We start from the raw sequence: 26,007 nt of genomic DNA on the forward strand, positions 1-26,007 counted from the left end.
AACTCTCCATGTAGGAATGCACATTTAACATCCATTTGGAATACTTTGAAGTTCTTATGTGCAGCATATGCAAGAAAGATGCGAATTGCTTCAATTCTGGCAACTGGAGCATATGTTTCATCGTAGTCGATTCCTTCTTGTTGTGAATATCCTTTCACTACGAGACGTGCCTTGTTTCGACAAACGATTCCTTGATCGTCAGTTTTGTTTCTGAATACCCATCTTGAACCTATAATAGAAACATCGGGTGGGGTAGGGACAAGATTCCATACGTCATTTCTTTCAAATTCTTCTAGCTCTTCTTGCATAGCTTTTACCCAGTCTGGATCTTTGAGAGCAGAATGTATAGTTTTGGGTTCAGTCATGGATAAGAAGGCTCCAAATAAACAATCATTAGAAGTTGCGGCTCTAGTTTGGATGCCTGAGTTTGGATCTCCGATGATTTGGTCAGTTGGGTGGTTTCTGGTCCATTTTATTAAGCGATTCTCTTCCGCTATAATAATTGGAATTTCAGTATCCCATTGTTCTTCTCCGGGAGTTTCATCTTGTAATAGGTTTGAAGGTTCCCCCATAAATGATGCATCGGGATTGTTTTGGATATTTGGGGATGGGGTATTTAAAGGAGGATTTGGTGTTTGTTCCAATGAAGAAGTATGTGTAGGTGGTTCCCCCTCGAATTGATCTGCATCATTTCGGTTTGTTTGTGGAGTTCCTTCAGTGGTTGTTCCTGTAGAATCAATAGAAGTAGTTAGAAGTTCAGAATTGTAAGCGGTTTTGGGTTGTTCAAAAAGTAAATCAAGATCGATTTCAATATCTCTGTCAGGAGAAGGTGTTTGTTGAATTGGATTTTGAAAAATATTATCGATCATTTTTGAACCAAAATGTTCACGATCCAATTTCCTGACATAAAATTCATCGAAATGAACATCAGTACTTTCTTCAATTACTCTGGTACGTTTGTTCAGTACTCGATAAGCAGCTGAGGAAAACGAGTAACCAAGGAAAATTCCTTCGTCCGACCTTGATTCAAATTTTGAAAGGTGATCTTTATTATTCTTTATGAAGCATCGACAACCAAAAATATGGAAAAATTTGATGTTTGGTTTTCGGTTGTTAATGACTTCATATGGTGTTTTATGAAGATGTTTATGGATTAAGGAACGATTTTGAGTGTAGCAAGCTGTGGCTATTGCTTCTGCCCAGAAGTATTGTGGCAGATCAGCGAAGATAAGCATTGATCTTGCAGCTTCACATAGAGTTCTGTTCCTTCTTTCGACAACGCCGTTCTGTTGTGGAGTGTATGGGGCTGAGAAGTTATGTTCAATTCCTTTGTCTTTGAGAAATGAATCTAGAGTCTTGTTTTTGAACTCTAAACCATTATCACTTCGGATTCTTCGAACAGGTTGTTTGAGCTTCAGTTCGATTTGTTTGATGAAGTTGATCATCTCTTCAGGTGCTTCTGATTTTAGTCTTAAGAAAAAGACCCAAGTAAAGCGCGAGAAGCCATCAACGACAACAAGAATGTACTTCTTCCCTTGTATGGTTTGGGTTTTGGCAGGGCCACAAAGGTCTATGTGCAGCAATTCTAGTGGTTCGGATACACTAGATTCTGAGATGCTTTTGTGAGTGGATTTAGAAAGTTTTCCCTTTTCACATGCAGCACACAGAGTTTCATTATCAAGCTTCAGAAGTGGCAGTCCTCTAACAAGATCATCGCCGATCAGTTTGTTGATGTACCCAAAGTTTAGATGGGAAAGGCGGCGGTGCCATAACCAACTGATATCTGCTGGGGCTTTTGATAGCAGACATATATCGGGTTTACCATAGATAAGATCCATGTCAAGTGGATACATATTTCCGGCACGGTAAGAATCAACAATGATTTCTTTGGTTTTGGCGTCCATGATCAAGCTTCTTTGTTTGGTGAATAGGACTTCAAGATTGTTATCAGACAGTTGAGAAACACTGATGAGGTTGTGTTTCAGGTCATCGACATAGGCAACTTTCTTTATGGTGAAGTTACCATTTGTTATGTTTCCATAACCCTTGATTTTTGCCGTCATGTTGTTGCCGAAGGTAACGTCTTGATTGGTTTGGGTGGGTTTGAAGTCACGAAGGTAGTTTTGGTTTCCTGTCATATGCTTGGAGCAGCCACTATCAATATACCATGTATCATCCTTGGGTTCTCCAACATTAGATACCTGCAATTAGACAGAAGGTTTAGGTACCCAAATCTGAATGGGTCCTGGTTTGTTAGTTGTTAACTTAGGTACTTTGTTTGATGAATTTCTTTTGTTGTAGGGTCTTGGTTTATTATGACGGAATTGTTGTGGTTTGATCTGACTTATCAAGTTTTCCCAAAAAGTGATTTGTTTTTGAAAACCCGTGGGTTGATAAGATCTGTGTTTTGGTGTAGGATATCCTAGATGTGATGTTTTGTTAGAAATTGTTTTCTCATATCTAGGATGTGAAGTATGGTTTTGAAAAGCATTATACTGATGGTTTTGAACTTTCAGATATGATGGTTTTTGAAAGTTCCCTGACTGTTTGAAATTGATATCCTGAAAGTAATTTTCAACAGTCTTTCGCAAAGGTTTTGGTTTAGAGTTGAAAACTTGTTTTGTGGCACAAAGTCAGGTTTCAAAAGTTTCCTTGGTTTTGTGGACTGAGCTTGGACAGCCTGAATGGGTTGCTTATTTTTTTGTTGTTTCTTTGAATACTTTTGTCCCAAACTGTTCTTTCCAACTATGGTAGAATTCAAAGAAGGGAAGACATTTGGAGCAGAAGTATTTCCATGCTCATGAGTAGATTTTTGTCAATTTAGGAAAATCTCAGGTTTGATTGTGCCATCATTCTCTGTTACTTCATTAGATTTCAATTGATGAGTTATTGAACTAACAGAGTCTGATTCAGAATTCACAACTCTTTTGTATGACTTTTTGGAAATAAAGAAATTAGTATCATCTGGGCTACAGTTGATAACTGTTTCGTCATCTGAATCTTCCTCGTTGCCAGATGTGAAAAGATCTGGTAGAGTGGATTCAGAGTTTTCACAAATTATCATGTTTTCAATTTGTTCCTTTTCAAATGCTTCTCTACCAATTCCTGGTTTATAACTTGTATTAACTGTGCCAGATCCTAAGGTTTTTGCCTTAGTGAAAATATCATCACTTAATTTTCTAGCAATATTAATAGAATCCAATTTTCCTTGCAGTCTTTTGTTTTCGGATTCAAGAAATATGATTTTGTTTGAAAAATCAGTCAGTTTTTGAGTTAAAACAGAATTTTCATCAGTTGAAGATTGAAATTTTTGTTTCAACTTAATGATTTCCATTTCTAAAATATCTTTAATTTCAGAAGAAATAACTGACTGGTTTTTCAATTCCAAATCCCTCTTTTGAATTAGGGATTGATTTAATTGTTCCAAGACGTGAGCATTATCTTCAGATTTTTGTTCAACGTCTCTTTCCAATTTCAAAATCGTTCTTGTATTTTCTCCGAGTTTGAATTGCATAGTTTGTGATTCAGACTTGACAATGTCCATTTTAACCATGTTGTTATGATATGTATTGAGATCAACTTGCAGGCTATTCTCAATCTTGGTTATATGGGATTCAAAAATTGTTTTAGAATAACCAAGTTCTACAACCATGTTCCATACCTGTTCAATGACGTTTGGAGCCCTTGAAGGTATTTCTTCACCAGCCATGAAGCAGAAATTTGACTGTGCTGGTTCAGAGTCTGCTTCATCATCTGAAGTTGGCCAGTATTCGACGTTGGGTTCGTGGATTGCCATTAAAGCTTTATCTTTCTTTTCTTGTTTCTTCAGTTCTTCAGCTTTTTGAACGTAGTATGCTGAGTCCTTGACTTTGGATTTGCTTTTAGCACGACATTCTCGAGCATAGTGATTTGTTCCTTTACAATTGTGACAAATGATCACATCATCATTATCACTGTCAGCCTTTTGACTTTGAATTGGTGGTCTTTCAGGTGCCTGGGCTTGGTTCTTTTGTTGAGATTGCTGAAATCCAAAATTTTGATTGTTGTTAGAACCTTGATTTGAGTTGTTATTAAAAATTGGATTGGGATTGTTTTGAAATCCCCGGTTTTGGAAACCTTGGTTTGGGTAGTTTTGGAAAGATGGTCTTTGAGAACTTTGTCCAAAAGATGGTCTTTGTTGAAAACCTGGATTGTTTTGTCCAAAGTATGGTCTTGGTTGAAAACCTGAATTGTTTGGTCCAAAAGATGGCCTGTTTTGATAATTTGGTCTGAAATTTGATTGACCAGAATTTGGCAAAAATCTTTGTAGGTTTGTGTTTGCTACCAAGGCGCATAGTTGTTGATAATCCGCTTCATCATTTGAATCAAAAGAATTATAACAATTTCCCAAAAATGCTTGGTTTTGATTTTGATCGAAAAAGGGTGTTTGGTGTTGAGAAGATGTGGACAAAAGAGCTAATGGTCCACCAAAAGTTGTAGTGGTTGGTGATTCAATAGAGGATTCATACGATTGAAGTTCTCCATACAAATTGTATAAAGATTCAGTATGAATTGCTGGATTTCCCTGAATAATGAGTTTTACCATTTTCCAGCTTTCAAAAAGATTATTCAAAAATTTGAGATTTATCTCATGTTGTGACTTTTTGATACCCAAATTGTTCATTTTAATAACAATAAAATTGAACCTGTCGTGAGCATCATGAATGGTTTCTGATGAAAACATTTTGAAATTGTCAAATTCATTCAAAATGGATGTTTTCTTGTTTCCGATTATTCTTTCGTTTCCACAAAAACGATTTTTTAAACTTTCCCAAATTTGATTTGCGGTTAACAGTATAATGTCATCCATTTGACTTAGAATACTGTGTGGGATTCCAGAAACTAGTTCCTTTTTAGCTTGGAGTTCAAGCTTTCTGTTGTTTTCGGCTATTGTGATTTGATTTGTAGCAAGAGTGGCCATATCTTCTGTAGAGATTCCAGTATACATTCCTTCCACGCATTTCCAGACATTTTCACCTAAAGTATTTAGATGAAGGTTCATACGGCCAACCCACGAATTATACTCTTCAGGTATAAGTATGGGTGCCCGTGAACCTGAACCCAAACTGTTAGCAATAGAAATAGAATTCATGTTTGAGTAATTTGTTGAAGACATAAATAAATTTTTTTTTTTTTTTTTTAAAAAATTTTTTGATCAAGGATTTGAACAAGTGATATTAAAATGAAACTTTTAAAGAAAATATTATGGAAGGTTTATATAAACGCTAACCAAAAATTTTCGACAAAAATTTCAGAATGAAACACACGAGCTTTGAATTTTTTTGTTTAAGATTTTTTTTTTTTTTTTTTTTAAAAATTTTTTTTTAATTTTTTTAATATATATATATATTTTTTTTAAGGATTTTGAACAAGTGATATTAAAATGAAATTTTTAAAGAAAAGCTTATGGAAGGTTTATAAACGCTAACCAAAAGTTTTCGACAAAAATTTCAAGGTAAATCACACAAGCTCTGATACCAATTGTTAGAAATATATAACAATCTGATTACCACGAATAAAAGGCTCGATTACCAGTTACTGGGTGACAGATATATATATTTAATGAGATTAGATGCGGAAAGATAAGAAGTGCGGAATAAATAAATACTGGAAAGCTATAAATGACTGAAAGCTATAAATGAAATAAATGACAGTATTTAAATGACATAAAGCATTAATAAAATATATAAATATATATATATATATATAGTAGGTGGTGTTAGAACGGGACTTGTGGAACGACTGTTTTGTCAAGTTGTTAGTCAAATAAATGACTAACATGCTTAGGGTTGGACTGGATCTTAATAGACTGTGTCTCTATTTGTTCAAAGTTCAATCCGGTAAGTAACAATAAGTTCTTTTTATGTAACAATGAATTGTTTACAAAACGATACAAAATACACGGGTAATGTTTTTTGTATGTGGGTATGGGTTTTTTTAAGGTGATTTGATGAGGTTGAAGTGGGTATTTGGAGGGTGGTAGAAGGTGGAATAAGGTTGTAGTTTTGGTGGTATAATGTAACAAAAAGGGTGATGTTGAAAGAGCTTTGGGTGGTTATGAATATAGATTTTCGTAGTAAATCTCTCTAGATAGCCAATTCTCTCTCGCGTCTCTCTGGGGTTTGAAGTGGTCAAAAAAATCGAGGAAAATTCCTGGATGTAGGTAAGGTCTTGAATAATCTGCAGTGAAAATCTCTCCCGTAGTTTCTTCTTGAGTTGTGCTCGGTGAATTTTTTCTTAACTTGCAAATTCTGATGTCGAAAAACAGCAAGGTGGTGATAGTTGTGGTGATTTGAAAGGGTTTTTGGAGGAGGTTTAAGGAGGGTATTTGGAGGGTGTTTGGAGAGTATTTTGAGGTTGGCTATGTGTTTATTCTTCTGGAGATGAGAGAGTAATAGGAGATATATTACAAGGAAACACAAAACACACACAAAAACTCATGTAAACATGCATCTATATATATGCAAAGGAATCAAGCAACTCTTGTTTGTTTAAGGAAAAGTAATGAAGTGATTGATTGTAAAGGTTGGAAGCACACATGATGTTTGGAAGCAAACATGCATCTATATATATGCAAAGGAATCAAGCAACTCTATATATATGCCGACAAGCGTCGATCAGACCTGGAGTTCCAGGTCGGGGACATGGTTCTCCTGAAAGTGACGCCTTGGAAGGGCGTCATCCGATTCAGGAAGCGGGGCAAGTTGGGTCCCAGGTATATCGGACCGTTCAGGGTATTAGCCCGGGTGGGCAAGGTGGCGTATAGGTTGGATTTGCCAGCCGAGCTCAGTCAGATCCACAACACTTTCCACGTCTCTCAGCTGCAGAAGTGCCTGGTGGACGACTCAGCAGTGGTACCCTTGGAGGACATTCAGGTTGATGACAACCTGAATTACATCGAGCGGCCTGTAGCGATCCTCGACCGGAAGTCGAAGAATCTGAGGAACAAGAGGGTTGAGCTGGTAAAGGTGCAATGGCAGCATCGGATGGGCTCGGAATGGACATGGGAGCCGATGGATGAGATGATGGAGCATTACCCAGAGCTGTTCCAGGATCGAGCAGCAGACTTCGAGGACGAAGTCTAAAATAAGTGGGGGAGATTTGTAGCACCTAGTTCTTGGTACGTATTCTTTTATTAAATCTTTAAAATATTTTGCATTTTGGCCTTAGACTCGGCGAGTCAAAGGCTCGACTCGCCGAGTAGAAGCGGGAAGGGGCACGGGGTTTAAGTTGTGGACTCGCCGAGTCGGGTCCCGGACTCGGCGAGTAAACTGCTGTTTGGACAAAAACCCTAATCCAGGAGTGTGCACCCTATTTAAACACTCTAACTCGGCCTCCCTTGTCCCTAACACTTCCAGAGAGCTGTAGAGCGAAACCCTAGCCCCCATATTGTCCTTGTGAGTGATTTTTGGCCTTGTGGAGGAAGTTTGGAGCTTAGAAGAAGAAGGAGGAGGTTGGAGGGTGCAAGGAAGAGAAGTAGATCCGAAATCTACACTGTGGGAAGCTTCTATTCAGGTAGAAAAGTTCCTACCTTGATCACTAGTTCATTGGATCCCCTTTTTGTCCCTAATTGGTGGTTTTCAAGCCCTAAAACCCCAAACTCCATGTGTTTATGCTCCATGTTCTGAAAGGACTTCAGATCTGGACCTTATGGACATCTTAGAAGTGTAAAGTCTCTGTGGTTGAAGTGATTGAGGTCCCTATTGAGTGTATGACCTCATAAAGAGCTTGGAATTGCCTTTGGAGCTCATAGGGCCATGCATGCACGTAAAGTTTGCAACTTTACGTGATAAGCATGCCCTAGGAGCTTAGATCTATGGTTTGGAACCGTTGCATGTCTCAGATTTGGAATGTATGGGAGGAGGGTTGAAGGGACTCAGCGAGTGCCAAAGTGCACTCGGCGAGTTCTATGAAGATGGTCTTAGACTCGACGAGTTGGATGAACCACTCGGCGAGTCCTATGAAGATTGCCTGGGACTCGACGAGTCATTCGAACTTTTACTGAGTTAAGAGGGGTTTAAGTGTAGAAGGTCCAACCCTTCGTAGCTGCTCACGAAATTAGCAATTTATCGAGCAGCAATAGTCCCAGAAACCCGAATCCTCAAGATGGATGCTCTGGTGAGGATTTGGAAGCGAGTAGGAGATCTGCTCGTAGGGACTCGGCGAGTTGTTCTCGGACTCGGCGAGTCGGATCGCGAGTCGGTCTAATCGTCCCCAGGTAGTGAGTTAAGGGTGACTCAGTGAGTGGGAAGAGGGACTTGATGAGTAGTACTGGGTTAGTAGGAGAGGGACTCAGCGAGTCTGTGCCAGGACTCGGCGAGTCCAGTCAACTGGAAGTTGACTTTGACCAAGGAGTTGACCTTGGACCAGGGGTAGGTCAGTCATTTGACCTAAGGGTATTTATGAGTGGCTAATCTATGTTTATGGATTTATGGCCGGAGGATTACCGGTGCAGCAGTCAGACGTCTAGCAAGCAGACTTTCAGCAGCTACTTTTCGAGGTGAGTTACCTTCCAGTAGGGGTGGGTCTAAGGCCACAATTCCGGCCCACAAATAAGGAGTATTTGTAAGATGATTGTCTTTGTGATAATTATCTTGGTCTGGTATGTGTTTGGTTATGAGTTATATCTGTATGATATGTTACATGATAGGGACAGTTTCCCTGATAGGGGTCCTTAGGACCAAGGGGTAGGTCAGTACCCGGATATGCCTGACTGTATGTTTATATCTTGCTTTTGTATGCTAGTGGTAGGGGGTGGAATAGTCCCCAGTTACCGGTTGAAGATACCGATGACGATTACCGGTTGAAAGATACCGATGACGATTACCGGTTGAAAGATACCGATGGTATTGTATGGTATGTGGTTTTATGGGGGAAATCACTAAGCTTTGTGCTTACGGTTTTAGTTTTTGGTTTCAGGTACCTCTTTGTCTAAGGGAAAGGAGCCGGCAGCGTAGCATGGCATCACACACACATCTGATTTTCCGCACAGTGTTATCTGGGATTGTACTCTGATATTATATTTGTGTATGTTGTGGGTTTTAAACATGATACTTGGTTTTATGAAGTGACGTGTTTATATAATATTTTCTAATGAATGTTTTATGAACTAACTAATGAAAAATGAAATTTTTGGGCTTGATTTTTGGGATGTTACATAAAGGTCCTTAAATAGGGCTTAGGCCCCGAGAATTAGGGTTTCATTAAACAGCGTGGACTCGCCGAGTCCACGTATGGACTCGCCGAGTCCATCACTAAATCAGGCCAAGACATGCGCGATCCAACTCGGCGAGTCTGAGAGTCTACTCGCCGAGTCCCTCTCCAAAATTCAATATAAATACTAAAAATAAGATACCTGGGAATCCGGGTGTTACAATTCTCCCCCACTAGAATCAGACTTCGTCCTCGAAGTCCTAATCGACAAACAACTCCGGATGCTGCTTTCGCATCTCCAATTCTGGCTCCCAGGTCAGCTCGGACCCCTTCCGATGTTGCCACTGGACCGGCACCAGTGACACTTCCTTGTTCCTCAGAACCTTGATCTTCCGATCCCGGATCGCGATTGGCCTCTCCGCATAGTTCAGGCTCGCATCCACCTAAATATCCTCTCATGGTACTACCGCCGACTCGTCGGCTATACACTTCCTCAACTGGGACACGTGGAAGGTATCATGAATCTGGCCCAACTCTGCCGGTAGCTCCAACCGATATGCTACCTGGCCCACTCTCGCGGTCACCCTGAACGGACCGATATACCGGGGACCCAGCTTGCCCCTCTTCCTGAATCGGATCACTCCTTTCCAAGGAGATACCTTCAGGAGTACGAAGTCTCATACCTGGAACTCCAGCTCGGATCGTCGCCGATCCGCATAACTCTTCTGACGACTTTGGGCCGTCAGTAACCTCTGTATAACTTGTTGAATCTGCTCTGTCGTCTGCAGCACTATCTCAGTGCTACCCATCACACGCTGCCCTACCTCTCCCCATCAAATGGGAGTCCGACACCTCCTACCATACAACAACTCGAAGGGAGGCATCCCAATACTAGAATGATGGCTGTTATTGTAGGAAAACTCAGCCAACGGTAGGTACGTGTCCCAACTTCCTCCGAAGTCCAACACACATGCTCGTAGCATGTCCTCGAGCGTCTGAATCGTCCGCTCACTCTGCCCGTCCGTCTGGGGGTGGTAGGCGGTACTGAAATGCAACCTCGTACCCAACTCCTCGTGGAACTTCTTCCAGAACATGGAAGTGAAACGTACATCTTGATCTGACACGATCGAGATCGGTACTCCATGACGCGATACCACCTCCCTCATATACAACTCTGCCAACCTCTCGGCAGAGGAGCTCTCACTGATAGCAAAAAAATGCGCGCTCTTTGTCAGCCGGTCGACGATCACCCAAATTGCATCAACACCCCTCGCGGTCCTCGGCAATTTGGTGATGAAATCCATGAAAATCTGTTCCCACTTCCACTGGGGAACCTCAAGCGGCTGTAACTTGCCATGCGGATGCTGGTGCTCGGCCTTAACCTTACGACATGTCAAGCACCTCTCCACAAACCACGCAACATCCCTCTTCATACAGGGCCACCAATAATCTCTCTTCAAGTCCAAATACATCTTAGTGGCCCCAGGATGGATCGAAAACCTCGACCTATGCGCCTCCTCCATCAAAGTGGTACCTGCCCCGCCTGTGTACTGCACCCAAATCCGACCTTGAAAGGTCACCAGCCCTCGGCTATCCGTCACGAACTCGGACACCAGCCCGATCACCCGCTCCCTCTTGCGGTTCTCCGGTATCACGGCCTCTGCCTGGGCCTCTCGAATGGTGTCCAACACCGGAGTCATCATTGTCAATCTCAAACAAACATCCCGTATAGGGGCACTCTCCGACCTACGACTCAGGGCATCAGCTACAACATTAGCCTTGCCCGGGTGGTACAAGATCTCGCAATCATAATCCTTCACCACATCCAACCATCTCCTCTGACGCATGTTCAGATTGGGCTGATCCATCAAATACTTCAAACTCTTGTGGTCCGTGTATATGGTACACTGAACCCCATACAAATAGTGACGCCAGATCTTGAGGGCGAACACCACTGCCCCCAACTCCAGATCGTGGGTGGGATATCTCGTCTCATGAGGCTTCAGCTGCCTCGATGCGTACGCTATCACATGCCCTCTCTGCATAAGCACTGCACCCAACCCCGATATCGATGCGTCACAATACACCACAAAATCCTCCATCCCTTCCGGGAGGGCTAACACAGGGGCTTCGCACAATCTCTGGCGAAGTGTGTCAAATGAGGTCTGCTGCTCCGGACCCCATGAAAAAGCAACACCCTTCCGGGTCAATCTGGTGAGAGGCACGACAATCTTGGAGAAATCTCTGATAAATCTCCGATAGTAGCCAGCCAATCCCAGAAAACTCCTGATCTCGGTGGGAGATCTCGGTACCTCCTAACTCATAACAGCCTCAATCTTGGCCGGATCGACCAATATCCCCTTCTGATTAACGAGATGCCCCAAGAACTGGACCTCTCGCAACCAGAAATCACACTTGGAGAATTTGGCATAAAGCCTCTCCGTCCTCAATACCCCGAGAATCTCTCTCAGATGCTCCTCGTGCTGCTCTCTAGATCTCGAATACACTAAGATATCGTCGATGAACACGATCAACGAACGATCCAACATCGGTCTACACATCCTGTTCATGAGATCCATGAACGCTGCTGGTGTATTGGTGAGCCCGAAAGGCATCACTACAAACTCGTAATGCCCATAACGAGTCCTGAACGCTGTCTTCTGGATATCCTCATCACGCACTCTCATCTGGTGATATCCAGACCTCATATCAATCTTGGAAAACCAAGACGCTCCCTACAACTGATCGAACAAATCGTCGATCCTCGGTAATGGATAATGGTTCTTGACCGTCAATTTGTTCAACTCCCGGTAATCAATACACATCTGGTGTGAACCATCCTTTTTCTTGACAAAAAGGATCGGCGCTCCCCACGGCGAGCTACTCGGGCGAATAAACCCTTTCCCCAACAGCTCCTGAAGCTGTGAGGATAACTCCTGCATCTCTGGCGGCGCAAGGCGATAAGGCGCTGCCCCTGGAACCAAATCAATGCGGAACTCTTCCTGCCTCTCGGGAGGCACACACGGCAACTCCTCTGGAAAAACATCCGGGAACTCGCGCACTATCGCAACGTCATCCACCGAACTTGGCCTCCCAGCGGCCTCTCGTGTGTCCATCACATAGGCTACAAACCCGCTGCAGCCTTGCTGTAAACTCTGTCTCGCTCTGGCAGCCGAACAGAATGCTGACCCACATCGGGTACCCTCACCGTACACCGTAAGTACTCCCCCACTGGGATCTCGTATCGTCACCAACTGTCGCTCGCAGTCTATCACAGCCCCAAATCGGCTCAACCAATCCGTGCCTACTATGACACACACGTCCCCCATCGCTACCGGGACCAGATCTATCGAGAACTCAACGCCGAAGATCTGGAGAACACATCCTCGTATCACCTCCGTAGCATATACCGCTCGCTCATCAGCTATGGAAACTCGCAGAGGTCGACTCATCGCCTCTCGTCTGCTACTGATGTGCCGACTAAACGCTATCGACACAAAAGATCGACTCGCACCCGAGTCAAATAACACTAAGGCAGGTACAGAACTCACAAGAAAAGTACCAGCCACAACATCAGGTTTTGCGCGGGCCTCCTCCGCTGTCAACTGGAAAGCTCTCCCGCGAGCCCTCGGTGCCTCGGCCTTTGCTGGCCGAACCTCGGTAACCCTAGCAGCAGGTGCAGATCCCTGTGCTGATCCCTGATGTAGCTGCGGACACTCGGCCTTCCGATGGCCAGTCTGGTTGCAATGAAAGCACACAATAAATCCCTTGGGGCAATCCTTGGCGATATGCCCCTCCTTGCCACACTTTTAGCAAGCACCTGATCGACAAACCCCATCATGTCCCTTGCCGCACTTCCCGCAAGTGCGGCCCTTCTGGCCTCCAGATCTCATATCCGCGGACTTGGTCTGCTTGGCTGCCGGTATGTCGAGTTCGACACAAACTCCCAAATGTCTCTCCTCAGAACACCCAAATACCGGCTCATACGTTCCTGCTCAGTAGACACCTGCTTAGGGCAAAACATCGCCCTCTCATGAAACTTCCGGGTAACCACATTAACCGAATCAGTACCCGGCTTGAGGGTCAAGAACTCCTGAACCAACCGTTCCCTCTCCACTGGGGGAACGTACTCATCTCTAAACATAGTGTTAAACCTCTCCCAGGTCACCGCTGAAATCTCTGCAAGAGTGAAGCTCGCTATCACAAACTTCCACCAATCCTTCGCTCCCAATCGAAGCTGGTTCAACGCGAACCGTACCCTCAGATGCTACGGACATGAACACGTGTAGAAGCATCCCTCGATGTCAGCAATCCATCTCATCGCAGCGATCGGATCCTGCGTCCCATCAAACTCTGGTGGCTTCGTGTTGCTGAACTCCCGTAGCAACAACGAGTCACCTCCCTGAGGTCTGGCAGCAGCCACAGCTGCAGTAGCTGCAGCAGCAGCATCCTCAGTCACCGCGGCGTACCGCTCATCGAAAGTCTCAATCAGTGTGGTCTTGATAGACCAAACATCTCCGGAATCTCGGCCCTGATCGCCGCCGCCACCTCATCGTGGATCATCTGACGAAGCTCCTCGTCACTCACCCCGCTCGCCTCAGGTCTGTGGCGTGTCCCAACCATGATGTCTCTGAAATACGACACAATAATATCAGAGACTCGCTCGAGCATACTCGCACTAGATAACTCAACCCTACTTGTTCCCTAGTACCCTAAGGATTCTTACTTAGAGTGCGCACTGCTCCGGTGTCTTCAGTAGTACGAGCCCAATACTACCGTCCACACCGCATCAGTCTTCACCCTAAGCCCTCATCCTTGGGTCCCAGTTCACAAGTACTCTATATCTCACTAGCATAGGTTACCCTTCGGTAGACCTCTCATCAGCTCCTCACTGCTACCTACTCGCTCTCAAGCATCACATAGCAGCAAAATCCTTCCTAGGCTAAGGCATCACAAATCATGCCACTCTAGTCCTAATATGAATACCTAGCCTACTCTAGCATGTATATCATATCATAACATATCTCATAACACATAATGTAAGGGTATTTTGGGAAATCACCGTTCGGGCGCCGGCTGATCGTACACACTGCTTCCTTCTGCCTTTTTCAAAATCTTTTATTCTCTTAGAAAAATTGTTTAATTTATGAAAACTTTCTCAATTCCTCAGTTTGAGTCCAGATACATCCGAAGATCCATCCGAATCCCTCAAACCAAGGCTCTGATACCAACTTGTAACCACGTAAATTCCCAAACAATTTTTCATTTTTAAAATGATACTTTCAATCACACATAAATCATAAAAACATAATGTATTCGCTGTCATAACAAAACATGTCCCAACATCTCATATACATAAATCTCCTCAGTGTGTACGGATCATGCCGACGCCTTCCCGCGATCCTCGCTAGTACCTGAAACACATAACACAACAACTGTAAGCAATAATGCTTAGTGAGTTACCCAACTACCACATACCACACATACGCCTTTCCAAGCCATAACTCTATAGGATCTTCCGATCCATGTGTCTTAGGGGACTTCCGTCCCAAATCCAGTAGACCTTCCGGTCCATATCATCTTGACCTTCCGGTCCATTGCATACATAACATACATAGCACAATACATCTAGTACAATACATCTCACATAATCGCATATAGTGCATACATCTCATAGCATACAAGACCTTCCGGTCACACTTAGGTACCCTTCCAGGTACGGTATAGTGAGAAGACACACCTCGCATGATGTCTAGTAACTCACGTGCTCGATATCCCTGAATCTCGAACAACGACCTAGCCCCCGCCTAATCACATCAAGTAATTATTTCAATCATTAACGACTCTCGAGGCTAGACTACACCCTTTTCTACAATCCCACAGAAGGGTAAAAGACCATTTTACCCCTCCTAGACCCAAAGTCCAAATGTTGACCAAAACCCTAAAAGTCAACAAAAGTCAACGGTCAACTTTGACCCGACCCGCTGAGTGCACTAAGGTGACTCGGCGAGTACACGCCTGCTCTCTTCGCCCCTGGTCCTCTCTTGACTCACTAGGTCAACCCTAAACTCCACGGATCGTCACAGATCGCGAGTCGCGGGGCAACCCGACTCAACTCGTCGAGTCCGCTCATGGACTCGGCGAGTTCATTCCATACTCATAATCAAATGACCTTCTGAGGTCAGATCTGTTCCTCTAATCCATAGATCTGGCCTTCCCAACCACTATAATCACATAAAGGTCTGACCTTTACACTCATGCAATGACCAAAAAGCTTCTTTGGGTGAAATAACCCCTAAAATGGCAACCTAGGGCCATAACTCTAATGGAGTAGCAAAAAGCAATGAGAATAGGACTCTCTGGACCTCTTAAGGTCCAGATATATAAAGAACTCCACCTTGGGACCTCACATACTTCGAATCCAAGCCAAAGAAGGCACAAGGAAACCCTAGATTCAACTAGAACACCAAATACAAGAGTTTGAGCACAGATTAGTACCTCTAGTAGCCTCCTCTGATGAAATGGATGATAGATCTGAGCTCCTCAACCTTCCTTGTTGTCCTCCTTCCTTCTTTCTTGCAAAATCACACTTAGAATGATGAAATAGCCATCCTATTGCACTACAAGCCTTCTCTCTGCTCTCTAGGGTTTTCTCTGGGGTCTGATAGCCGCAAATGGTGGCTATAAAGGTCCTTAAATAGGGCTTAGGCCCCGAGAATTAGGGTTTCATTAAACAGCATGGACTCGCCGAGTCCACGTATGGACTCGTCGAGTCCATCACTAAATCAGGCCAATACATGCGCGATCCAACTCGGCGAGTATGAGAGTCTACTCGCCGAGTCCCTCTCCAAAATTCAATATGAATACTAAAAATAAGATACCTGGGAATCCGGGTGTTACATTACAAGTCCTAAGAAGCATTTCTACTTGAAGTATAAGCCTTTGGAAGAGATTAGGGTACCATTTCACTCCTTTGTGGAGTTTACGGACCTTGGACCATTTGTCTTTGGGTTTACGGCCATAAACCCAAATGGTTTATGGTCATTTTGATGTTTCAAGCCCCTAGCACATCAAGGATGGGGTCTAGGCTAGTTTCCAAGGCTTGGTAAGGGGCTACGACACACTTTGGCACCCTTTTTAGGGTTTACGGTCCAATAACATCTTGGACCGTAAACACCTTTGATCTTGGGTTTCTTGGGTGTTTTCTTGATGATTAGAAGTGTAACGAGTCTTATAATACACTAGGGTAAGAGTACTTACTAGGTAGAAGTTTGAAAAGGTGCTAAAAGTCCAAGAACACTAGTGTGTGTTCTTGGTGAAACTTGAAGATCTACACTTTTGGAATGATTTCACGGATGGAATCATGTAAGATCACTAGATTAAGCAAGATATCAACTTTTTAGGGTAAGAAACACTTACATAGTTGAAGATCAAGAAGAAAAGTCGGATGATACTTGAGAGGATTTGAGTTTTGTTCTTGAAAAGTGAAAAAGTGATTAAAATGGCTAAGTGCCATATTTATACCCTTGGGGTTTACGGCCGTAAACACCTTGTTTAGGCCGTAAACTCCAAACTCTAGGAGTTTTAGGACTTTATTGTTGCACAATAAACCCTAGGGCATCCTCTCTCCTCATATCTCCTAAAGTACTAATCTTAAAACACTCAAACTTATTCCAAAAAGCTTGAAAGTTAGCAAAAACTGTTCTGACTTCTATTGAAGTGAATGGTTGTACATAATAGAAATTTTGGGTTGTCACATCATCCCCCCGTTAGAAGGAATTTCGTCCCGAAATTGGAGTTTAAGAAAATAAGTAGTTACAAATAACTAAGTAAAAAGATGAGGATATTTCAGTTTCATCTGATCCTCTCGCTCCCAAGTGAATTCAGGTCCTCGCTTGGCGTTCCAGTGAACCTTCACTATCGGGATACAACTTTGTTTCGTTTGCTTGACCTCCCGGTCTATGATCTCTACAGGTTCTTCCACGAAGTTGAGCCTCTCGTTGATCTCAATCTCGTCGAGTGGGATTACAAGAGTCTCGTCGGACAGACACTTTTTCAAGTTCGAGACGTGGAAAGTAGAATGTACGTTACTGAGCTCGCGCGGTAAGTTAAGTTTGTAAGCCACAGGGCCGATTCTTGCGAGAATCTCGAAAGGCCCTATGTACCTTCGATTTAGCTTTCCACACTTTCCGAAGCGGATCAAGCCCTTCCAGGGTGAGACCTTCAATAGAACACGGTCGCCCACCTGGAATTCCAACAGTTTCCTTCGTTTATCAGCGTAGCTTTTCTGTCGGTCTCTAGAGGCTTTCAGTCGTTCACGAATCTGAACGATCTTCTCTGTCGTTTCCCGTATGATCTCCGGACCTGTGAGAGTGCTTTCAGGAATTCGTCCTTTAGCTAACTGGGTATCACCCACCTCAGTCCAGCACAGAGGGGATCTGCACTTTCGGCCATAGAGGGCCTCGAATGGAGCAGCCTTTAAGCTCGTGTGATAACTGTTGTTGTAGGAAAATTCGACAAGGGGTAGATGAGTATCCCATGCTTTCCCAAAGTCGATCACACAGGCTCACAACATATCTTCCAAGGTTTGGATAGTCCTCTCACTTTGTCCTTCGGTCTGTGGATGGTAGGCTGTACTCATATCTAGCCTAGTTCCTAGGGAACTTTGTAGCGACTGCCAGAACCTCGAAGTGAATCTACTATCTCTGTCCGAGATAATGGATTTGGGAACACCGTGCAGTCGTACAATCTCCCTAATGTAATTTCTTGTAAGCTTCTCCATCTTGTCTGTTTCCTTGATAGGCAGGAAGTGTGCGGACTTGGTCAATCTGTCGACGATGACCCATATGGTATCAAGTCCACCCGTTGTCTTGGGCAACTTGGTTATGAAATCCATAGTGATCCGCTCCCACTTCCATTCCGGTATCTCAGGCTGTTGTAGAAGACCTGAGGGTTTCTGGTATTTGACCTTAACCTTGGCGCAAGTAAGGCATTTACTTACGAAGGTAGCAATCTCTGCTTTCATGTTAGGCCACCAGTATAACTTTTTAAGATCCAGATACATCTTATCTGAACCTGGGTGGACGGAATAACGAGTGTGGTGCGCCTCGTTCATGACCAAGTCTCTGAAACCACCAAGTTTCGGGGTCCAGATCCGGTCCATGAGATAATAAGCTCCGCCACCCTTAACCTCCAAGTTCTTATCCATCCCTCTCAGGGATTCACCCGCCACATTTTTAGGTTTCAAAGCGTCAAGCTGTGCCTCCTTAATTTGTGTGGACAAGTGTGAATGGATAGTCATAGTCAATGATTTGACTCTACGACCAGAATATTCTTTCCGACTTAGGGCGTCAGCTACTACATTGGCTTTACCCGGATGATAACGAATTTCGCATTCGTAGTCACTGAGTAGCTCGACCCACCGTCGTTGTCTCATGTTGAGCTCCTTCTGGTCGAATATATGTTGTAGGCTTTTGTGGTCTGTAAAGATAGTGCTTTTTGTACCATACAGGTAGTGTCTCCAGATCTTCAGAGCAAACACAACTGCTCCTAGTTCAAGATCGTGGGTAGTGTAGTTGACCTCATGTGTCTTCAGTTGTCTCGAGGCATAGGCAATGACCTTACCTCGCTGCATCAGAACACATCCGAGCCCTTGATTTGACGCATCACAATAGACAACGAAGTCTTCTATCCCTTCGGGGAGGGATAGTATTGGTGCGGTGCACAAGGCTCGCTTGAGCATTTGAAACACTCACTCCTGCTTCTCTTCCCAGTCAAAGGCCACGCCCTTCTGGGTCAGTGTTGTAAGAGGTTTCGCAATGCGGGAGAAGTTCTTAATGAACCTGCGATAGTAGCCAGCGAGGCCTAGAAATTGACGAATTTCTGTAGGCGTCTTCGGTGCTGACCAGCTCTCAATGGCTTTAATTTTGGAAGGGTCCACGTGTATTCCCTCTTCGCTAACCACGTGCCCTAAGAATTCGACTCTTCGGATCCAAAATTCGCATTTCGAGAACTTCGCATAGAGCTTCTCCGAACGTACAGTTCCTAAGACCTGTCGAAGATGTTGACTATGTTCCTCCTTACTACGAGAGTAGATAAGTATGTCATCGATGAAGACAATGACGAACTGATCCAAGTAAGGACGACACACCCTATTCATTAAGTCCATGAATACAGCGGGCACGTTTGTTAATCCGAACGGCATCACTACGAATTCGTAGTTCCCATAACGGGTTCGGAAGGCTGTCTTCGGAACATCCTCCCCTAGCACTCGTAGTTGGTGATATCCGGATCTTAAGTCGATTTTTGAAAAGAAGTTCGCCCCTTGAATTTGGTCAAATAAATCGTCAATACGAGGTAAAGGATAACGATTTTTGACGGTTAGTTTGTTGAGCTCCTTGTAGTTGATGCACATACGAAACAATCCGTCTTTCTTCTTGACGAACAAGACTGGAGCTCCCCAGGGTGAGAAGCTTGGTCTTATAAATCCCTTGCTGAGTAGTTCGTTAAGTTGACAGGACAGTTCTTGCATCTCTGTAGGTGCTAGACAATAGGGCGATTTGGCTACGGGGGTAGCCCCTGGAACTAAGTCGATTCGAAACTCTACTTGACGTTGCGGAGGTAATCCTGGGAGTTCTTCTGGAAAGATGTCGGGAAAGTCGCATACTACTGGAATGTTCTGAATGTCTTTCGTTTCTTGGCTCACATCGACCACATGAGCAAGGAATGCGCGACATTTCTTTCACAAGAATTTCTGAGCTTGAATGCTCGAGATGATACGAAGGTTCGTGCCAGGTTTGTCGCCATATACTACTAGAGTTTCATCAGACGGCAGATTAAGGCGTACAGCCTTTTCATAACACATGATGTTGGCATGATGAAGAATCAACCAATCCATGCCGATAATGATGTCAAAACTTTTAATTGAGACCAGCATGAGGTCGATCGAAAATGAATGGCTATCTAGTGTTAGGGTACACCCTATGAATATACTGCTAGTGCTCTCCGTCTTTCCATTAGCCATTTCTACAGTGAACGGTTCTTTAAGTGCTCGTGATTTTTTCTTAAGTAAATGAGCAAATTTTTTGTTCACGAAACTCCTCTCCGCTCCACTATCAAATAGTATGCATGCATAAGAGTTATCGAGGAGAAACGTACCCGTGACCACTGTGGGGTCGGCAATCGCTTCCTCGTGGCCTATGGCCAGAACCCTTCCCACTCCACCTGCATTCCCTGCCTTCGGGCAGTTCCTCTTATAATGGCCCACCTCGCCACATCCGTAGCAAGCTTGGCCCATACCAACGCCGGGGACTTGGGTGATTGGCCTCGCCGGAGCTTTGCAGAAACGGGCAGTATGCCCCTTCCTGTTGCAGTTCAAACACTGCATTTCCCGGCAGGCTCCTGCGTGATGGAAGTTGCACTTGTTGCACTTGGGCAAACTTCCAGCGTACTGCCTTACTGGAGCAGCAGCGGCAGGTGCTATCGCAGCATGTACGGCCACGACCTGCTGCTTTTTGGCAGCCTTCTTCTTCTTTTTGTCATCCCAGAACTTCCGCTTGGAATCAGTGGTTCTGACGGGTTCTGAGATGGCCAGGGTTGTTGTTGCGGCCGGGGTACGAACCCCATGGTCTATGAGCCGCTGTGCCAATTGCTTGGCACTATCAAATGTAGTGGGGTGTGAAGCCAAAACATTTCCCTGGACTGGTGGCATCAGCCCCCATATAAATCTCTCTATCTTCTTCCCCTCTGTATGAACCATGTTGGGACAGAGGGCCACCAGCTCGCAGAACCTGGGGGTATAAGAGACTATGTCGGAGCCCTTCATGGTTAGGCTCCACAGTTCCTCCTCTAGCTTTTGGATCTCGCCCCTCGGACAGTACTCCTCAATCATGAGATCTTTCATAGTCTCCCAGCCCATAGCATTGGCAACTACAAGAGATAGTGACTTGACATGGCTATTCCACCACGTCAGGGCTTTGTCTTCAATGGTGCAAGCGGCGAACTTGACCTTGCTCCCTTCTGGACAGGAGCAGATTTCGAAAACCGATTCGGTCTTCTCGAACCATTGTGAGAGGGCAATGACTTCGCCAGTCCCTCTGAAGGACTTGGGCTTGCAGTTAGTGAAGTCCTTATAGGAGCACTCTCTCAAGCGCACCGGAGCTTCACCTAGGGTAGATTGAACAGGAGTTCCTCCTCCAGTGGAACCAGATGAATGATATTGTGCCATGGCTGTAGCCACAGCCGCAGCTACAGCAACATTTAGAGCTGCCGTATCGATTTGAGGAGCAGGTGGTGTCGGTGCGGGAGGATCGCGTATTGTTGATTTACGAGGAGGCATCTTTTAACTATAAGTTTAGAAAGATGAAGACATTGATAAGAATTTAATAGGAAAATTATGAGAATGACTCATGGACTAACTCTCCATAGCCCAACAACACAATTGAATAGCACGATTGAAGGATGATCTAGTACTAGCAGATGATGGCAATTGGATATTGATTTCCATAAAGTTAGATATCTGTCAATAATACTGGGATTACAGATGTAACAAGTCTGGGAAAAATGGCCTAGAAGTAGGCCTTACATCAACCAAGATGGGAAAATTTTGACAGAACTACGACCTAATCAAGACCTAACAGGTCTAAGATTTACAAAGATAGGAAATTAGACTAGAGTTTTTACACAAACTAGGTTATATCCAAAAGAGAAGTCGATGAGACTCTATCGGCGACGAGAACTACTAGAGTGAGTTCTTGAATCCGACAGAAGACGTTCTATGTCCCTCACGCGCCTATCAGATCTTACTTGTTGAGCTCGAAGTTCTCTGACTTCAGCTTGGGTTTCAGCAAGTTCCCTCTGCAGAACTGCATTTCGGACCTGAGTCCTTTCTTGAGCAGACTCTAGCTGGCGAATGCGGACTGTGTTAACGCCATAGTTGGCATCAATCTCCACGACTCGATCAATAGTCGCTCGACCCTGAACTGCATTCCGAGAAATCCTACGAACCATGATGGGTAGGACTCTGTCAGCTGAACCTCCCTCAGTGAGGTTGTAGAAGCTTCTGTCTCCGTTGTAAGGCATGGGTTGCCCCTGTTCCTGACTCTATCTATTCAAGTTTGTGGCCCACAGAGGTGTGGGTCCTTGAAATGCGGGACGATGGTTTGGTTTTTGAACAGTTGGGGGTAGGTTGTAGACTTCTGGCTCTGAGTCAGAATTATCAGAAAAACCTTCAGCTTCGTGATCATCCAAGGGGATTGGGTGATCATCTTATGGCTCTTCTCCAAGCCATCCAGCATTGTCGTGGTTGGGATAGTACGGGTCTCCGGGAAGATGGAATCCAACCATTTAATCTACGCGAGAAAAGAGGTGTAAGATATAACTACATAGACGATCTAATTAGATAATTATAAGATGATCTTTATTAGTTGTTTCAATAATTTTTTAGTGCATACTAGTTATATGTAACCAGGATAGGATAGACCTTCGAATAAGTGACCCTAACTCTAAGCCCACAACCAAACAAGGAACAGGAAGTAAAGCAAAGATCACAGATTCTAAGTCTATGACATCCTAGCACATATAACCTTAGTGTATCCACTAAACAACCATTGACATACTAATAAAGACCTTTTGTTCTTAGATAAGTAATTATAGTAACACAAAATACTCCTATAGTATTTTAAGTTTATGTTCTGTTCTACTTTTCTCCTTGTAGTAGTGTTGGTAAGTTTTTAGACTTGTTGCAACCTCACAACCACACTTAGGCACATGCTAGTCACTCATCGGATAATATAGTTGATCAGGCTATATCTTCCCAGTTTTGACTATATGTCTCTAAGTCTACTTGTGTTGTCCAACAATCGTAATACTTTTGTTCTGTCCTAGTGACACTGATTTTAGTATGAATGCAGGTATGTATACTTGGTTAAATATTTTATTATTTAAAAGTATAAACTCTTTATCAGAGTATTTTAATCCCGCTGTGTTTATAGTTCGTATATCTTTTATGGGTTGATACACTCGATTCACTATAAACAATGCTCTGATACCAATCTGTCACACCCCAAAACCGGAACGACGGAATCGTTCGGGGGTGGAGGACGTCATGTACAGTATCACAACAATGAAAAGTAGTAAACAAGCAACAACATCATCCATTGCATTAATAATATAATTTAATACAAATGTGTTCTGTCAAGTTATATAGACACCAAAAATATGAATCAAAATAAAAGATGAGTCTTGAACGAGCTCCATCTCCTCAAAACCTGGCTCCGGTACCTGTCTACTGGCGACTTGAGAATACAAGTTATTTTGAAAGAGTTTATCAGCTTTAAAGCTGGTGAGATCATAAGTATATTAGTGTCTGTATTTGTATGAAAGTGTTTGTAAGTCTGTAATTGTATATGTTCGTAAAAGTTTGTAATTGTTTGAACTCTCCTAGAAAATCCTATATTTCCTACTAAAAGTAGCCTTCTACCAAGGCATCTAGTATCTGTGTGTGTGTCTCTTGTAAGAGTGTGTATTTTCCCAAATCTGACTATCATTAACCAAAAATATAGTTTTTACATTATTGTTTATTGTGTGAATATCACAAAGTAAATGTAATGGGAAAATGAAATAGTACTGTAGTGTTGTATTAAGTAACTACTGCTGTACTAACTACTTTAAACCAATTGTTAATTAAAGTACCATGTGATCGGCCTGTATCCTGCTACCGAATCTAGTAAAATGACGATGTAAGACGCCGTAAGAAATGATGTTTGGAACCCGTAGACTTGCAAGTCCCACTGTAGCGAGCAGCAAGGTGTAGGATAGTCAATCCAGTATAGATCTATACACAAACTCATACGCTCCCCAATTAAGGAGATTCTGGATACAAAAACGGTCATGACAGGTAGTGCCATGCCCCGCTAGGTGGCTCACATAACTGTAGTAATGTTTTAGTATATGTATGTGCTAGCTGTATTGTGTGTTCTCTCCCTGTCTAGCATGTATTGTTTGTTTCTCATCATAGTATTCTATTGTTTGTTTCTCATCATAGTATCTATTGTTTGTTTCTCATCATAGTATCTATTGTTTGTTTCTCATCATAGTATCTATTGTTTGTTTGTTATTGACTCATGTATGAACTGACTCGTTGTATGTTTCATTGTTCTAGTAATAGTATTAGTATCTCCCTAAACTATACCTATTATAGTTTACTAGTAATGTTGTTTGAATGAATGAACATGTGTGTATACCTTTGCTACCCAAAGGTATTTGAACTGAATGAAAGAAGGAACCTTTGTATCTATATACATATACATGATATATAACTACGATTCAAACGACCTTCGGACAAATAACCGGAACACCCTAAGTCCACAACCAAACAAGGAACAGGAAGTAAGGTAAGCTATCAGTCCTAAGTCCTTTCAATCCTACTTATATAACTATATCTATATAGATACACTTTTAACAGAATATAAGTTTAAAAGAGTTTAAGTAAAAGTATTTAACATGTAAAAGAGTTTGATAAACGCATTTGGTATGTAAAAGAGTTTGTAAGACAGTTTGAAGTAAAACAGTTTGGTAACACAGTTTGAAAAAGTAAGAAATCCACTTGTTGATAGTTATTAATCACTTGTGATTGATATAATAACTATAATAGTTCAACTTGTATCCCCCCATAAAAGAATTTAAAAACATTTAAAAGGTTAATTAAGGGGTATGAACTCACCTGTAGTGAGTGGTTTGGATGAACGGATTGATATAGGATGCTAGGTGTCAAGTGAAGACTTGTACACACACAATGATCCTAGTTAACATATAATAACACACACACATATATATATATATATATATATATATATATATATATATATATATATATATATCCAATTAGTCATTAAACAACTAAATTACCAATTTAAGACATCCTAGGACATGCAAAACACCTTATTTAACTGTTATAAGTCCTAAGGATTGCATCTAAGGGTGGTAGGACCTTGCTATTGAGTTTAGGGTTCAAGGGTAAACTCCTTTGGAGTTTACGGTTTTGTGACCATAACTCATTGAGTTTACGGTTGTAAACCAATGAGTTTACGGCCTTAAACTCATGGTACTTTTACCATGTTGAGTTTTGAAGCTTTACAAGTCCTAAGAAACATTTCTACTTGAAGTATAAGCCTTTGGAAGAGATTAGGGCACCATTTCACTCCTTTGTGGAGTTTACGGTCCTTGGACCATTTGTATTTGGGTTTACGTTCGTAAACCCAAATGGTTTATGGTCATTTTGATGTTTCAAGCCCCTAGCACATCAAGGATGGGGTCTAGGCTAGTTTCCAAGGCTTGGTAAGGGGCTACGACACACTTTGGCACCCTTTTTAGGGTTTACGGTCCAATAACATCTTGGACCATAAACACCTTTGATCTTGGGTTTCTTGGGTGTTTTCTTGATGATTAGAAGTGTAACGAGTCTTATAATACACTAGGGTAAGAGTACTTACTAGGTAGAAGCTTGAAAAGGTGCTAAAAGTCCAAGAACACTAGTGTGTGTTCTTGGTGAAACTTGAAGATCTACACTTTTGGAATGATTTCACAGATGGAGTCATGTAAGATCACTAGATTAAGCAAGATATCAACTTTTTAGGGTAAGAAACACTTACATAGTTGAAGATCAAGAAGAAAAGTCGGATGATACTTGAGAGGATTTGAGTTTTGTTCTTGAAAAGTGAAAAAGTGATTAAAATGGCTAAGTGCCATATTTATACCCTTGGGGTTTACGGCCGTAAACACCTTGTTTAGGCCGTAAACTCCAAACTCTTGGGGTTT

Source organism: Lactuca virosa, chromosome 1 (assembly GCF_052849685.1).
Source record: "Lactuca virosa cultivar CGN04683 chromosome 1, Lactuca_virosa_CGN04683_v6, whole genome shotgun sequence".
Classification (NCBI taxonomy): domain Eukaryota; kingdom Viridiplantae; phylum Streptophyta; class Magnoliopsida; order Asterales; family Asteraceae; genus Lactuca; species Lactuca virosa.